The sequence below is a fragment of the Mchenga conophoros genome, linkage group LG10 (genome assembly GCF_057382185.1).
Source record: "Mchenga conophoros isolate Kocher_MC1m ecotype Shallow Benthic linkage group LG10, M_conophoros_male_GT1.1, whole genome shotgun sequence".
In the NCBI taxonomy this organism is placed as follows: domain Eukaryota; kingdom Metazoa; phylum Chordata; class Actinopteri; order Cichliformes; family Cichlidae; genus Mchenga; species Mchenga conophoros.
The window spans coordinates 32,243,163-32,253,820 of record NC_140535.1 but is presented as its reverse complement, the minus strand read 5'-3'; positions in this window follow the sequence as shown (position 1 = coordinate 32,253,820).

Here is a 10,658-nt window from a genome sequence, read left to right as displayed (position 1 = left end):
AGTGAGACAGAAGGAAGTTATGGTTTCAAGCTCAGACAAAGTTATATTCAAAGAAATTTGGAAATGTGAGTATAATCATCCCATTCTCAATCCAGGCTGTCAAACGTTCTTTTATCAAAGCCCCTGGCCTCTCAAAAATACAGTGTTTAAGGTGTCATCACACACCAGGTTTCTGACAAAGATGAGATGACCTGTCACTCCCAACACTTTACACAGGGACACTTGTGAACGACCCCTTTTGTATCAGCTTTAATCACAGGCTACGTCTACACTAATCCGAATAAATTTGAAAATGACTTTTTTGTCTAAAAACGCTCCACATCCACACTAGCATTTTCAATCATTTCCAAACAGTTGTTCATCCACACGGAAACGACTGAAAATGCTTACGTTGCTGTATTGCGCATGTGTGACACATAAGACGATTCGACCTACGTCATTTCTGTGTGCTGTTTCTTTACTTTCCGGCTCTTTGAAACATCACAGCAAAATGTCGAGGAAAAGCACCAAGTTTTTCAAATGAACCGACAATGAGGTGGAGTTGTTGCTGCGAGTAACACAAACGTACAAAGTTGCAAAAGCGAGTGAGAGTTAAAGAATTTGAAGAAAAGCTATCTGGAGCATGTACAAACTGATAATAATCTTTAATAGGGCTGTCAAAATTGAGAGCAAACAAAACTGCTCCGCTATCTTAGGTTAATTGGTCACATGACTACATCATATGACTAAAATGCGTCATCGTTTTAAAAAGTCTCCATTTACGCAGTCTACACTGCACCACAAAAACAGCGTTTTCAAATGTATCTGCTTTGGAGAACATTTTCAAAAAGCTCTGTTTTCCTTGACTAAAAACGCCGTCTCAGTGTGGACGAAGGTCAGAACGGAGAGAAAAGGATACATATTAGTATGGACACGGCCACAGTTAGGTTTAAATATGGAGGGTTAATGGCATGAAAGGGCATATTTTAAACCAAACCTTGATCCGTTTCTAAATCTATCCAAGTAATCTTTGGTGCCTAGACCTAACCAGGTGTGTGAATGCAAATGTAAACTGCAAGTGAAAAGGAAACAAACAAAATAGAGTGCAAAACACAAAGCTTCCAAATGGGACATGAACTATGGTCTCCTGGCTGGAACACTTGTGATTTAGTCCACTAACTCTGAACAAATAATTGAGCCGACAGCTGTATAGAACAATCATTACTGACTACCCTAATGACCACTACAGAAGTGTTCATATACCACATTTAATAAAATCTGTGATATGTCAAGAAGTCTTCACAGTGTGAAATCTTCTCACATTTCACACTTCATTTCTCAACCTGTTGTCTGCAATAATTTATGGTTAATGTTTTTAACTTGAAGTATCAAGGTTAAGAGTGCATCGTTTTCTTCTTTTTCAGTTAATTATTTATGATTATTGTGGTATAAAGCTTAAAACAGCAATCTGAGTTTTCTAACACGTTCTGTCCTCTCCTCATTCTTCCCACCACCCTCAGGGTAAACTTCATTTTTCTCCCCATCTTCGCTTCTATCATCCTCTATTATATCTTCCTGCTTTCTATCTGCTACACATACAAGCTCCTAATTACATTCTAACTCTTTTGATGCTAAGGCAGATCAGAAGTCAGTCCGATCATCTGGGGAACCTGCTGCTTCTTCTCTGGCTGAGGCATATAAGCCCTTTTTCCATTATTACCTACTCAGGTTGGCACCCCATGGCTCACCTTGGTTTTCAGGGTTTTCCATTAGGTTAAAACCCTAAAAAAAACCCTGGTACCTGCTACTTTATTAGTACCTACTAAGGTACTAAGTTAAGGCGTCACTCGATGAGTCATGAGAGCGTCTCCTTCGCAAAAATAAAAACTGCCATTTTTTTAAACCTAGTGATGAGGAAATGGCCACAGAAAACAACAATGTTCCCCGAATCTGAATCCTTAGGGATTAATAAAGTATTCTGATTCTGACTGATTGTTTCAGGATGACCTGCCATTATCCAATGACACATCTGCTTACCTGTATCTTTTGCTCGTTTCTCTTCCTCTTCTTTTCTATTTTTTCTAAACTGAGCACCTGATGAACTTACATTGGTTTTAATTTTGCACTCCAGTATGAACACAAATTCCCCAACTCGAGAATCGCCACAACATAACCTAATAGACCTACACCTTAGTTCACAGATTCACTTTGTCTAGGGTTTATTTATGGGATTTCACAAAAACCCAGGATTCAAATCATGAATACATGATGGCCTTGGATTTACATCATGAATGAAATGTGCTCTGTTTGGAAGCAGCCGCCCCCTCCCCTTTCGACGGGTTGTGTGTGAGACTTTAAATCGATCCTTAAATCGATGAGACTACCGCCTCGATTCGAGCCGATAGTTACTAATGGAAAAAGGGGCTGTAGTGTTACATCTGGCATTAGCTTAATATTTTTAACAGCTGCTGATCTAAACCATTCTTAGCATGTTAGTTGTGCACTGCTCACCTTTCTTTTAAAAGAAATTACTTAATAGTTGGCTTTTGCCCCCTCTCCATTCTTTCTTTTCTTTTTTGATGCCCCCGATTTTTCTTTCTTGGGGAAACAAATGGATCACAGTTCACATTAGCAGTCACCTTGATAAAATAAATTAGCTGTGTTGTAAAGGGAAGTCCCAGTGTGAGGCGGACTAAACCAATTTGCTTGATTTGTAAGGGGTGAAAGCGGCATCGGAGAGCGTCCGCTACTATTTCTAATGATAATAAGTTCAGGCAGCCAACTGATTTATTCAGGCAATTAAATTATAACACTTATTAGGTAGAAATTTTAAGAATGTAAACAAAAGATTTGGAAGGGCTCGTCCTTTCCTCTGGGGCCCTGGGTAGTCACTTCCACCTCCCCTCTGCCTCTAACTAACTACTACCGTCCTTTAAAAGAGGACAGTTGTCTCTCAGCCAGTGTGTTAACCAGCAAACACCAAAGGACACCTTTTTGTAAATCTGACACCATTATTTCACACCTTTGGTTAAGACTTGAATGAGACGTGTTGGAATGACTTCTAAACAATTTCTCATACTTGATATATTTGGCTAAATTATAGATGTTTGTTTTTTAGAGCTACCCAGATATACTATCTGACAGACGAAACAGAGTTTACCTGAGCTAAGCTAAATTATGTGGTCAATTTATAACAAGTGTGGCCAGTCATACCACCACCACCTTTATTTATAAAGCACTTTAACATAAAACCGAGTTCACAAAGTGCTGTACATGCTAATAGCATAAGTAAAGAAAATTAAAATGAGATAAGATAAAATAAATAACTAAAAAAAATAAAATAAATTGAAACATGTTAAAACAAATTGAGTCAACCCCTCTAATCAATGCCAAAGGCTTCAGCGAATAAATATGTTTTAAGAAGACTTTTAAATTCAGAGAGAGAAGAGGCCTGCCTAACATGCAAGGGTAGATCATTCCACAACTTTGGAGCAACTACAGCAAAAGCACAATCACCTTTAAATTTATACTTAGTTTTCGGTACCTTAAGGAGCTGCTGATTGGCGGACCTAAGGGAACATTGTAAAATGTGAGTATTGCTTTCTCCAGTTTACTGAGTTGACTGATGTGATTAAAGTGTTTTCATCGGGTTTTTGGAGATGATTTTGCCAGAGAAAATACAAACTTGTTGTAAAGAGACTGGGAGAAAAAGGAGAAAATATCAGTTACCCAGCAGGCATTGTGTGGGTTAACAAAGGAGTGATGGATTTTCTACTGAACATGACTTGTTCTGTCTTGATGCATGTCCAATCATTCAGGTAAGGAATCTCAAAAAGTTGATTCTGCTCATCTGGGACAGAATTCTGGGATTACTTGTTCTGTTTGTGCCAACAGTCTGCTTAGATGGGTATTCTACACTCAATTGAAACAAGCAAGCAGCAAACACAGCTAGATGACTATCTCTGGATTGTGGATTTGGTGTTCCTGACAGATTGCACCAACCCACCCATTATGTTTAAATTAGAGTTGCAGAGTAAGGATAAATATGAAACCAACATCCCCAGTTGAGTGACTACAGTGAAAAACAAGATAAAAGTGATGCAATGCTGCCACCTGTGGAGGTTTTGTGAAACTGAGCACATCTTACAATTTCAATACTGACTTTGCATCTATTGAGCCTGTTCACAGCTTCCGTACTGATATTAACATGGGTTGCATCATGCATTATTCTACCTCTGTTGTGCTGACTAATTCTCAATCACCAGTATATTGAGATTATATCCATGGCATCACCTGGCATGAGTGGAGAGCTCTGACAGAAACTTCAAAGATATGCAGCGCCATTTGGACCAAATTATTTGTGCAACTCTTTTTTATGTTGAGTATAACTCATCAGGGCAAGATCCACAGTTACAGATGACCACCGTGTGGCTCGCCTAATCATTTCAACCATTTCCCAGGGCCCTGACTATGAGAAAGTAGCTGCCTACTTCTTGTACCAGCAGACTGTTATAAAAATACATTTATTTCTGCTTTTCCAGTTTTGAAACCTACATTTTTATTATGTTTAGGTATAGTTGGATAGCACTGCTTTAATAATTTAAGCACTAGAATGTTTCTGATGGAATATTTCTTCTTTTGTTTCTGTTGTAGCTGCAGGTGTCTCAGAGCGGCAGGGCTGTCACAGCTGAGCCCACTGTTGTATCTGGCAGTAGATCCAAACTGCTTCATGACTCAGCTTCCCTTTTTTTTAAAGTCATGCCCTGGTTACAGGACTCATCACAGTTTTTATCAGTATGACCAACAGTATGCGAATGCTTGAACTGTACATCCACATGTGATTACTGAACATGTCATTCTAATACTGTGGGCTTTGTTCTGCTACTCTAAGCCTCTGCACTTTTGGTTTCAGGCTTTCCACCAGATTTTGGAAACTGGCTGCAGGGATTTGCTCTTATTCAGCCAAAACAGCATTAGTGAGATCCAACAGTGTGCGATAAGGCTTGGCTTACAGTCGACAATCCAGTTCATCCCAGAGGTGTTTGGATGGGTGGATGGGGTTGAGATCTGAGCTTTGTGCAGCCAATCAAGGCTTAACTGTTGTGAGGCCCAGCACATAAAAACCAGCTCCAGACTGAAGGCACATGCAAGTATCTGCTGTCCAAATTATTTTTTTTTCTTTTCTTTTTTTTACATAGTTAATTTAATGATGCTAAACAAAAAATGGCTAACTAAAAAAAAAAAGAAAAAAACATTAACATATAGCAAAAAAAATCTATTGTTTTTTTTTAAAACAATGACTATAACAAAAGGTCAAAGATTGCATCTGCATTAATTCATTCAGCATTAACTTTGTCAATAGATGTGCATACTTCACTTGTACACATTTAAAGAAAATCAGACATTTAAAGCACAAGCTCTCCTCCACTAAAATAGAACAAATGAAAATAATGTGAGATCTGAGTGGATGATGGCACATTTCCTCTTGTGAGACATCCTGCTAATTACTTAGATTTTTTTTTTTTTTAGTCTTCATCTTTCAAATTGATGCTAAAGCTGTGACATGAGTAGGAGGAGTTGTCCATGAAGAGCAGGAATAGACTGGCTGAGAAATGAGTGAAAAGATGCTCTTAGATGTCAGACAGCAGGGAAACAGGAGGGTGATCTGACCCTGACTGAGGAAGACACAGGAAGCGTACAAAATGCTACAGGGTTTGCACACTGGGGCAGAGACTGGGTTCTCATTCTGAGCTCCATGTGTGGCTGGGTACATGCAGAAAGTACACTTGCTTATGTTGGAAAAAGATCATTTTTGGAACATTGTTAATGAAGTAAACATGTTTTCTCTCATGTTTTCAGTCACTCAGTGTTTAGAGTCAAACTTTCAGTGTTATTAATCCAATAATACCATCTCTGACACACTCTTTTAATATGACACCTGTACAAAAGCAGCATGTTTCTTCTCTTCAAAAGGGAAAAATCTCATACGACTTGACACTGAAATGGCAAATTAATTGGAATAGCCTTTTTCCAAAACTCTTACTGCTCTATAGTTACATTTAAGTCTTTTTATTTTTTTTAATAAGAAATTATTGCTTAATTGTGATGTTAAAGTCCATTCATTAGTCAAACCTTAGATTCAGAAGGAACAATGTCGGACTCATTCTGTGTTTTCTGGACTTCATAGGGCCTACTCTTTGTCACTGAATGTGTGTGTGAATGGGTGGATGACTGGATATGTAAAGCGCTTTGGGGTCCTTAGGGACTAGTAAAGCGCTATATAAATACAGGCCATTTACCATTTTATTTACTGACTCATAATTTGCATGGACAGAATTTCAGCAATGGGGTGAAGGGTGTCAGGTTTGGTTTGATTTGATTTGAAGCCGAGTACTAGGATAAGAATTAGCACCTCCAAGCCTGAAGCAGTGTCTGACAGACACAGTACCTGTCTCTTGTCTCAGTGGAGAATGGAACATGAAAGTAAGGATGTCGATTTACTGGTTAGCTTGATTTCCAAGCACATTTATGGTCAGGAGCTGTAGGTACTGACTGAAAGAATGGCTACTTCATCGCATCAAAAGGAGATATCTGAGGTAGTTTGGTCATCTGACTAGGATGTCTCCTGGGCACCTCCTCAGTTGAGTGTTTCAGGCACATCTTACTGGGAGAAGGCTGCAAAGCAGACCCAGTACCTACTGGAGAGAGGTTGTCTCACCTAGTTTAGGAACTCCTATATGGGCCTCCCAGAAGAGCCGGGGGAGTTGGTTGGGGTGGGGGAGGTCTGGGCATTTACACTGCTTGTGTAGTGTGTATGTAAGTACAGAAGAGCACTTAATATTTATTGGAATCTCTCTAATGCCCTTCATGTCTGCTTATGCAATGAAAAATGTTAGTGGAGGTCAAGGGTGATGCTCTTAGAAATTAGCATATATGCAATGGGGGATTCAGTGATTTAGCATCTGAAATTAACTTTGACTGGAGACAAATGTTTAATGAGGGGGGGTCGGAGGTCTAAGCCATTAAAATTTCAGTCACATAAAAAATGCAGCTGGTCTTTTTTTTCCCCTAAAGAGCGCTGGGACTTCTGTGTCTTTTCACTCAGACCATGCTGATGGAGTTCTGATTATAGTTCAAACATTGAGGAGCACGATGAAGGCACAGAGGAAGCTACTGGAATCACTGATAAAGCCTGCTGCTGCCATCAGCTAACATTATCAATTTGCATATGTGTATGCGTCACATGTCTGCAGTTGCCCTTTCCAAATGCCATGAAAGGTCAGAAAGCAATAAGTCAAAGTGCCACTCTGCTTGGCAAGGGTGTCTGATTTCACAGGTTGTATGCATCATTCTTTAGTTTAGCAGAAAATAGTAAACAGTAAGGATAACAGAAAGAGACCTAGAATTAATTATTGAGTCTACTGAGTCTGGCACTCATTTGATTGAAGAGCCCCGACCTGTGCTGCTCCGGCAAAACTTGATGTTTATTGAAATTTATACTTTATTATGCCTGGCATTTTGAGCAGCACAGGGTTCAAGTTCAAGCAAGTTCCAAACCAATATTGATGCTCAGTATATGAATCAATACAGGGCCTGTATATCCTTATGAGTGATAAAGCTAACAGTCAGAGCAAAATTTCTTTTTCTTAAAGTATCACAACTCAAACTGAAGGCCGCTGCTGGAAAACATATCAGAACATTTTTATTCCAAAAGCAAATAAATATTTATTTCCTGAGTAACTTGCATTCCTTCATGGTTTGAGAATATTCCAAAATGTATGTTAACTGCAGATATAACCTGAAAGCATCAATGTGGAAATGGAAAGATTATTTACTTTTCTGTTGACTCTAGTCACTGGATCTCAAGAAAACAAATGACTGTGGCAGAGATATTAGAAAAGGACATGGCTCTCTCATTAATGAGTTCTCTCTGATGATGGTGATACTGCCAAATTTCACCAACCTATTTTCATCCTAAACTGAGAAAACAGTTAAGTGTGGTATCTGGCAGTAATATGATCATTAGAACTGATCTTAGTCTTTTTTATTACATTCCAAATCTCAGAAGTTTATGTTCTTTAGGTAAAGTAAGCACAATCTGTGTGATTTCGGGCTGTGTGGAAGAATCATGGTCATACCCTTAGCTCCAAAACTGCTCTTCTAATGTAAAATACAAGGGGTTTAAAAACAGCTAACAAACTTTATTAACAGGTGGCATGGAAAATATATATAGCTGCTGATTAGGGATAACAATTATGAAACACAAAAATTTAATTCACCAAAATCAGAGCATAAACTTTTGGATGGGCCAACATCAGAGCCAAGAAGTCCAGCTCGATGACTCTAATTAGCTAATAAACAGTCACCAGTAAAAGCTGCTTGTATGGCAGGCACACATCTAAAATCCATTACTTTCAGCCTTAATAGAATTAATTATTCAAGTATCTATTACATAGATGGAATTAGTTATAGAGAAAAGGTCTTTTCTTTCTACTGGGTTGTAAACCTATTTATTTCTGCTGTAACGCTGACAGTCTATGGTGATTTTTTCACTTTGGGAACCAGTCTCAGGTGGCCATTCAAGCAAATTCAAGTTTTGACATTTCCTTAATGGTTTCATTTTTCACAGTTCCACAGAGCCAACCAGTAGTGGTAAAGCATGAAATGACAAATTGATCAACATAATTTTTGAAAAAACAAAACAAACCCAAGAACATAAAATATTGTAGCGTGGAGAAGAAAATCTTGCCGAGTTGTGGCACTGAAACGTTTGTATGATGGATCCTTCAGCTGTTATCATGACAAGCCAAGAGGACAGCAGTGAAACAAGAAATTCAGTCCCGCATTGCAGCAGCAAGATTACATGTCAAACTTGATGTTGTACCCAGATTTATCAGCCTCACTCTGCAGGTGCCTTGAAATGATCTGAAAGACCAGGATACGGTCTGGACACAGCAAGTTCACATGAAATTGTTTGGTCTCACTCATAGCCACGCAGATATGAAATATCCTTAATTGTCATTTATCTCCTGGTCTTTTCTATCAATGTAAAAATTAAATAAATTGGCATCCTCTAATCCATAAAGTCTGCATGCAGACACGCTGTCAGCTGTCAGAATCTGCACTAATTAATGACACAAACTAGAGGCTTCTTTATTCGTTATGGTCACAATCGCAATAATTTCATTTGACAAAAGAGCGAAATGTCAGCAGGTTTAGACGACACATTATGACTGAGATGTGATGATTTCAGTTGAAGAAAATGAATTTTGACAAGTTTATTTCTGCAGTCACCAACTGTTAATGGATTCACCCGTCCTTGTATTTCCTTAGTTTTTCTAAGGAAATAATTGTGTTCTTTCTTTAATGTTGCCACTTTTCTCTCTGTTTTGTATACTTATTTTATTCATACATTATTGAAAGGTATTTTCAATACCATTCAAAGCAAAGAGTTTAGGGCCCAAAGTATTATCATCATTATTATTTGTCAAGGTTTCAAACTTCCAAGAGTTTTTTTTCTCTTATTTTCATGATTACTGGAATCTAAATAAGTCAAAGGGTTTTTTTTTCCCTTTTGCCAATGTAATAATAAAGAAGCTGTCCTTAACCATGAGTGCAGCTGCACTGACTCGGTGTTAATTTTATTTATTTATTTTATTTTGTTTGCTTGTCAGGGTTTCTCTGTCTTTACTACCATGATTAAATAGTTCAGTTGCAGTTTCATTGAACTTCAACTTGAGTGGATGTCTAATCTGCCAGAATAAGGGAAAATGTTTGTTGGAGCACAAAACCTTTGGCAAAGCATAAAACATAACACTCAGAGTGTGAATAGAAACTGCAAGCTGATGACCACAAGTTTGATAATTTCCCTGACTCATTACCCAACCACAGATTCAACATATTAAGGATTTAAGAAGAAAGTTCATTATGCTTACAAAACAGAATCTGGAAAGCCAAGATGAAAACCCTGCACATCTGATGAAAGTGCACATCTGCTCGCTGTCAAGCCAAAGCTAAACCCACAGTTCAAACATGTAGTTTGAACTGGTCCACCTAAAAACAGGGTCTAAATGTTTGTTCATAGAGTACATAAAGCAACAGCTGCATAAGCCAGTCATTTTGTACACAGACTAAAAGTTAAGCTCTCTGGCCATAATCACTAAAGCCACAAACAAAAAGAGAACATGATTGCACAGAAAGCATCACCAAGATAGGAAGGATTCCACAAAATAGGAGAAAGGTTTGCATTCAGATAACTTCAAAATGTCTGGTTTTTACAAAAGGACAATAAACCAAAGCAGTCTTCAACCATCCACTGAGAATGACTCTGTACAAACGCTATCTGAGCAAATCCATCTGATCATCCTTCAAGCTCTGTAGCCAAACCATACATGCTTTAACGTCCTTTGAGAATCAACGTGGTGGGTTTAGGGTGAAACAACAGACAGATGCTTACCCTTTTAACCAGCTGTGTGTCAATTTGGATGCTCACGTTAATGTGCTGTACTGTGAATATTATGCACACAGTGCATGAATTTTGATAGGGTAGTTATCCTGTACTGGACCGAAGCAGTTGTTAACAGAAGTGGTAATCACATTTGACTGCAACTTGTTAGTCATCTGACTGCACTGAAGATGAAAGTTTATATAAGCATAAATAGCACTGGCACATAACCTAA